General features: G+C 37.7%; 1 non-coding gene across 1 annotated transcript; it reads left to right on the top strand.

Moving 5' to 3' along the window:
• The first annotated feature begins 806 nt into the window (after positions 1-806).
• Positions 807-913, top strand: LOC111877952 (small nucleolar RNA R71). Its single transcript, XR_002845595.1, has one exon. It is a non-coding gene; the product is annotated as a small nucleolar RNA R71 (small nucleolar RNA).
• Positions 914-7,895: the final 6,982 nt, after the last annotated feature.

Raw genomic sequence — 7,895 nt, forward strand, 5'->3', positions numbered from 1 at the left:
CCCTCTCTGTCGTCCTCTTGGAGATCCTCTGTGCATCTATGAAAATTTCTTCTTGACTGAAGGTTACTGCACTTACATTCTCCATTCTCGGATTGGTTTTGGTATTACTTGGAAGTTGACCCGGTCTTCTTTCGTTCACTTGGTGTGCAAGCTGTCCCAGCTGTTTCACAATGTTGAGGATGGATGCCTGCTGATTCCTTAGCATATTTTTGGTCTCATGTATTGCGGCATCGTGATCATTGTGTCTCTTTTCGAACGCGGCTATGAATCTAGTGAACATTTCTTCCAAATCAGCTTTCTTTTCTACCGGTTCTTCTCTTTGATATAGTCCCCTCTCCTTTTGCTTGTATTTTACCTCCTTACCCTTCTTATACTCTTCGCACGGGAGCCATTCCTTCTTAGGTTTTCGCCAATTTTCGTCGTATCGATCGCTGCTTGAATAGAAGATTTGAGCTTTCTTATTTCCATTCTCATCCAAATCACAATCCTTGGTGAGATGGGGCCCTCTACAATTTTCACATCCCACCCTCATAGCATGGGTTGTTTGATCCATTTTTGTCATTCTTCTATCAAGACTATCAAGCTTAGCTATCACCGCCGCTATGCTATCATTTGTCGCGTTCACTACTCCCCGACTTACTTCGTTTCTTGGATTGTGGTATTCTCTAGAGTGCTTAGAGAATTCTTCAATTAGCTCCTTGATTACCGGGGGTGCCTTCTTCGTGAGCGGACCTTGAGAATCTAGCAATTGCCTTGTGGTGACATTGACTCCATCGTAGAAAATGGAGACCTCTTGTTGGCTATTAAGGTCGTGATGTGGGCAATTTCTAAGAAAACTCTTGTACCTTTCCCAAGCTTCATATAGAGATTCTCCGGGCTGTTGCTCGAAGTTGGCAATTGCTTTCTTTAGCTTGGCTATTTTGGAGGGTGGACAAAAGTGATCTATGAACTCCTCTTTCATCTTGGCCCATGTGGTGACTGATCCGGGAGGAAGTGACTTTAGCCAATCCTTTGCAGCTCCTTTGAACGTGACTGGGAGCATGCGAAGAAGCTGGGTCTCGCGGGGGACATTCGGTACGTTGAAGTAGTCGGCCACATCATTCACTTCGTCCAAGTGTTTGTAGGCGTCTTCGTGATCATTCCCATAAAAAGGAATCTCCTTGAGTTGAGCAAGAATATGGCCTTTTAGTTCGAAAGTGGCGGTTACGGGAATTGCGGGTTGCACAAGTCCCGGGCCGGTGTCATCGCACATCCTCTTCTTCCATTCCCCCATGGGGACTTCATCGATATTAGCCATAGTGATGACTAAATCGTCTTCAAACTCGGAGTCGTGCTCGAATGTGGGTTCTTCTTCTTCCTCGGTCTCATATTCGATATTTTCTTGAATTGGGTCTTCGATAGTCAAAGAGGCACTGGATGCTCTGGATTTGCTACTCCTCTTCTTGCTGAAAACGGATTTGAGGTTTTTGAGTGGCGAGTTCTTTGAAGAAGCGGATTCTCCAACGGCTTTGCCATTGCTCTTCCTTAGCGCGGATTCCGGGTCTTCAAGAGGGGGGACCAGAGGTGTATCAGATCTTCGGGTCATGAAACAACTGTAAACAAAACAGAAAAACGCGTAAAAGGAACAAAAATAAAATAAAATATTAAAACTGAAACAGCGACGTACTCGCCGAGTCGGCACGAGTGCACTCGGCGAGTTCAAGGCAAAAACAGGAAAAAAATTTCTAGTTACTCTAAAAACGGAATTTTATTAAAACTAATTCTACTTACTGAATTGCTTCTTAAATAACTTTGTGTGAGATAAATCCCACACAAAGGATCGATTAAATTAGAATTTAATGTTAATTTTTAGAACCGTTCCCCGGCAATGGCGCCAAAAACTTGATGTGTGCAAACTCACTTAGTTTTAAACCTATTTTTAATTATCAAATAACACACAAAAGGCAGTGAACCTATCAATTGTGGTATAGTTAATTAAGCAGAGTATCGATCATAGGGAACGGCAAATTAAAATTAAAAACTAATTTTATCTAAGTTAATTAATAAGTAGGGGTTTTATCTAGTTTTACAAGACGAGAAACTTACTAACTATTACTTACTTAAAAACTAGAAAACAAAATACTAACTAGATTCAATAAATGGAAGGGAACTTCTGTTTAGTTCAACTTAGTTGATTCTATGGTTGATTTCAAGGTAATGGTGCAATGGATTAATTCTTTCGTTGGTTACCGATTCAAGTGATTAGATTCGCATTCACTACACTAATCCTTAGCAAATAAACTAACTTAAACAGTGGCCAGTTGTCTAATTTAATTAGATTTACTAGATTAATTATTCGGGTTAAGTTAGACTTGCAATAGTTAATTAATTTATTCTTTTAATTAACTTCTTGTTTGATGGTCATCTTACAAGCTTGCACATGAATTTACTCAATTTTCTTATTAATTCTAGTTTCATATTCATTAATCCTAGACATATGGCATAGTGATCACATAGCATATGAGGTTAATAATCAATAGATGTTCATGCTAATCAATTATCTTCCTATTAACAGAAAATTAATTATTATTCACACACAAGGTTCTTTAGCAAACTAAAATAACAAAAATTCACCAACTTAGAATTAATCCTACCAATCAATCAAACCATATTGTCAACTTTGTATCCCCAAACAGAAGTCTAAAGGTTTTAGCTCATAATTGAAGTAAATAACAACAAACAAACAGAGCCAAATTCTTTAACCATAATGATAAAACAAAAGAATAAGTGGAATGATGAAATTTTGCCTCAATTCTTCTTCGGGATTGAATTCTAGCTTCTCTCATCGTCTTCTAGGGTTTTTCTGCCTTCTCAATCGCAGCTAAACTCTTCTGAATCGTTCCAGAATTCCTCTCTATCGTTCTGAGGAGTTATCTTTATATATACGAATCGACTCGTCGAGTCAGGTGGCGACTCGTCGAGTCCATCTCTCAGTCCCCGTATTGTGATAAGTCTCTGGGATCCCGAGTCATTATCTTCTCGATTCTTCGATCAGACTCGTCGAGTAGTCAACCCTACTCGACGAGTAGGTGTTATTTTTGGTGTTTTTCTTCTTTGTTCCATTCTTGATCTCTCAACCGCTTCTCCTGCTTCCTTCTGCTTCCGAGCTTCATTTTTGGACTGAAAATATAATTCACACACTTTTAAGTACCTTTTGTCCATAAAATGCAATAATTTAGCTAATAAATGAATAAAAATCTATACTTAATATGAACTAAATATGCACATATCAGTGTACAATCGAGCCGGTGCCGTCCCGTGATCCTGAGAGAAACCTGAAACACATAACACAAAACACTGTAAGCACGAAGCTTAGTGAGTTCCCCAAAATACCACACATAACACATCTTAGCCACTCGAGGCTATAACTCTGTGGGTCCGTGGACCCTACTCTTAACCCTCTGGTTCTAACTCTGTGAACCTTCCGGTTCTAACTCTTGGAACCTTCTGGTTCTAACTCTGTAAACATGCACAGCATAAATCACATAGAAATAATGCAGTACAACACATAACATACAAATACTCTGTCACATAACTCTGGTTACCTACTCGAGGTAAAGTATAGTGAGAAGACTCACCTCGCGTATCTCGATAACTCGCAAATCCCGGAAATCACTCGCGCTCGATCCTCAGAGCTATAATCCTCCTATAACATAATATATCTCTAATTAACACTTTCACAACTAAGGTTGACTACCCCTATCAAGTCAACACTGGTCAACTTTGGTCAACGGTCAACTTTGACTGGACTCGACGAGTGCACTAGAGCGACTCGGCGAGTCTATACGTGTTCACTGACTCCCTAGGATCCTCTCTTGACACGTCGAGTACTCCCCTGACTCGACGAGTTCCACCTGGCATGAATCGCGGGGCCACCACGACTCAACTCGCCGAGTCTCAAGAACAACTCGGCGAGTTCGAGCTTGACTCGGTCCACCTGTCAACCCTCTCTGACTCTCCCTGACTCACTGAGTCAACCCTTAACTCGGTAAGACCACTCGCTGAGTGGTTATGGACAATCTTCATGCTACTCGCCGAGTCTGTTCTTCAGACTCGGCGAGTCTAAGCCATGCATGAACTCAAACTCACTCCTGAGGTCAAATCCGTTCCAGTAACTCATAGATCCAGTCCTTCCAAGCACATTTATCACGTAAAGTTACAATCTTGGTGCTCATGCAAAGGTCCAAAGGCCTTATTTGATGATATGGTCTCTAGAATGCTATTCTAAGCTCATGGCCTCCATTAACACTCATAAAGCTTGAAGGAAAAGAGTCTATGGACCTCTTTGGGTCCAGATCTAAAGCATCAACACAAAAAGAGGCCAATTACTCCATGAATCATTCCACAAAGAATCCCTAACTCTAAGATTTACACCAAGGGCTGAGAAAGGAACGAATGGTTACCTCAAATGAAGTTTCTGGACTCAGGAATCACTGGATTAGCACCTCCTTTGGTCTCCTCTTGCCTTGATCCTCTTCTATATGCAAAATCACCCACAAATAATCAAGGATCTTCCTCTTTTCTCTCATAAAACGCTCCAGGACTCTTTTAGGGTTCTCTTTGGGGTTGGTTGCCGCAAATGACGGCCATAAGCCCCTTTAAATAGGTCTCATACCCTGAAATTTAGGGTTTCATTAAACAGCGTGGACTCGCCGAGTCCGAACGCGAACCCTTTCCCAAACCGCGATCATACTCGGCGAGTTTGAGTTCCAACTCGCCGAGTCTCCTCACAAAACACCAAAATTAAGAAGAATAAATAATACCTGGGAATCCGGGCTGTTACAAAAACAGGTTCTCAACATGCTATGCAACTCCACAATGGATCTTTCTATGTTTTTAATATTGGATTAAGATGTCTAATCCAATAACTAAATTGGTTTATTCATGTAGTTATAAGCAAATTCTTTTTTGGGTTGCCCTCATAACTAGAATTATGTAAGAATGACATTTAGAGAGAGAGAGAGAGTATATGTTTATTAATTTATTATATGATTAATAAATTGCAATAAATTATTTGTTAATATATTCTGTTTAATATATTAATTGAAAATAGATAATTTATTTGTTAATTCATTAGGTGATTAATAAATTAATATGAAATCAATTCTTAAATGATTGATTCATTAATTTATATGATTAATAAATTAATGTTAAATCAATAGGAATTAATTAATTATTAATCTGAAATTAGTTATGGATTAACTGTAATTAATTAAAGGGACAAGGGTGAATTGTAATTGTTCATAGTTGAGAAAAGAAGGAAAATTCTAGAACTTATATAGGTGTTGAACGAAATTGGGAAGGATTCTAGAGTTTTTGGAATATTCCTAATGCTGATAGGGATACTATATTTAAACAGATAAAGAAGTATTATTTTACTATTCAAATATAGGGTTTTCCTTTTGTCATTGACACTATAAATAGGACACCAAGGCTTGGAATTTTTGTGCATACTCTTCCCATAAGGATACTTTGGTCGAAAATCTCCTTCTTCATCTCTCCTCTTGTCTTCCAGTTCTAGGGTTTGGGTGTGAGGCATTAGACATCATCCTTTTGGTGCTAAGCTTTCCAAGTCCAACAGCTACAAAGGATTGAAGTGATTTTTTTCAACAACAAATCAAAGGTATGTAACCCTAATACCATGATTCCAATTATATTAGGGTTTATGCTAGTTTTGTTGTTCATTGTATGTTGCCTTCAAAGTGTTATGACATAGACCCTTTATAGGATGCATGTACCCTCTTAAATGTTAAGTGTTTTCCGCATTGTACATAATTTTGTTTTCTATAAAACCCATCAGTGGTATCAGAGCTTTGGCTTTACAAACATTGATTGCATAGTAGTTGAATTGAACAAAAAAAATATGTCATACTTAGCTCACGGCGTGACATGTATCTGCCAGAACGTTAACTCAGTGCAAATCCAAAATTTCGAGAATTCTTGGCTAATTTGATTTATGTGATTGTTATTTAATAATTATTTGCTTAGATATCAATTAGAATCTGATTTTTCAGGACTAAATGTTTAATATATTGTATGTATAAGACAAGTCAATCAAATCAATAGTAGGCCTCATTCACGAAGCCATACTCAAGGGGGGGGGGGTAAGGGTAATGGACTATAAATAACCGTTGAATGGGTGTCCACTATCACCCATCGCTCCCTTATATGGTGGAAGGTCGTTAGTCGAACGTGTTTGATAGGACATAACCTATAAAAGTATGATATTATAAAGTAACTAAACTTTTTATAAATCTCACTCTAGTTACTTTAGGAAAAATGTGAAGCGTATAATAATCCATGAAAAAAACACATCACTTTTTATATGACGTTAGTGGAGCGTGAATGGCTAACCGACACACTAATTTGGGACTATAAAGTTGAGACGATGAAGAAATCAAAAATTATCATTATTGATGGAGCGTATTTGGTTTACTGGCACATCAATTCATGCTGATAAATGACCTCGTGGTTGTCAAGCGGGGTTGCATGGTTATTCACATCTGAATTGTTATCCTTGGCATCCCAGTCACAACTGGTAAGAACATAATCAAGATTAAACATGCCATTCATAAGATTCAATGAATCTCAAAGATCTAGCAGTTTCATGTGATTGAAATAGGTGAGATGACTCTACCTACCTAAAATAGATGTGAATTTGATTACGGCTTTCCTCTTCAGAGGTCGAATCAAGAATATGGATCCTAGTCTTAGTTTAATTTATGAGTTAGTAATTAAAGATTAAAATCAACTAACTTGAATTCTCTCTTCTCCCAAAACTTTAGATTTATGAAGATAGAGATGGTCTTCCTCGTTCTTTTGGAAATGTTTTTCCTAATTCTTCTAAAGATGATCTTCCACATTCTGATAAAGGTGAAAATTCTTCCATTTTTTGGGGAATAGTGGAACTGGACATCATGCTTCTTCAATTCTTCCACCTCCTCATCCTGTGAATCTCCCAACCACATTTTCCTCAAGTTGAAAGATACGAGTCTACTTCTAGCTTATTGGCATGTAAACATCAAGATGGAAAATCTGTATGTACTCATGTTTTGAAAATGAAATAATACATTGAAAAATTAGGTAGAATGGGTGTCATTTTTCTGAAGGAGCAAGCCATTGACTTGGTTCTTCTCTTGCTTCCAAATTAGGTAGAATGACGTGACCTTAATTGATTTGACTGAGATGTTGATAGTTGTTGAAGCAGAAATGCTTAAGAACACATCTAAAGTAGAGTTTCTTCAAGGGTCTAATTCCAAGAGTTCCATGGACGTTGACAAAGGTAACATTAGTGATACCTAAAAGATTTCTCTTCCCAATGGAAAGGGGCCATCTAAGATCAAACTGTTTGATTATATGGTAACAAGAAAGGTAAATTATAGGATCATTACATGTGCTACACCCAAAGAGTCTATTTGTTTCTACTGCTAATTAAAGGGGCATTGGTTGCGAAGCCGCCCTAAATACCTAAAGGATCTTAAAAATTGGGAAGTCAATTCATGTGACTCTGCTTCAGGTACATCCATTATCTAACTCCATAAGTTCCTATTCTTAGAATCTTGATACATAATGTGATGATCATATTTTGAATAATCTAAAAGAATGAATGAAGCTTAAGTAAACTGAGCTAAATCTGATTGTGAGAAATGAACGTTCGTCACATAGGTCATTGGTCAGAATTTGGAGCTACTACTAGGGATTTAAGATAATTTAATAGATTGTTATTACTCTTCGTAGATGTTTAGAAATATTTTTTTTCATGTTATGAAGTTTCCTTATCGTATATTTCCTTGCAATGAAAAATGTTGATCATATTCCTAATAATAGCAATATTAATTGTGAATGTTGATTCTTCT

This window comes from Lactuca sativa, chromosome 4 (assembly GCF_002870075.4).
Source record: "Lactuca sativa cultivar Salinas chromosome 4, Lsat_Salinas_v11, whole genome shotgun sequence".
NCBI lineage: Eukaryota > Viridiplantae > Streptophyta > Magnoliopsida > Asterales > Asteraceae > Lactuca > Lactuca sativa.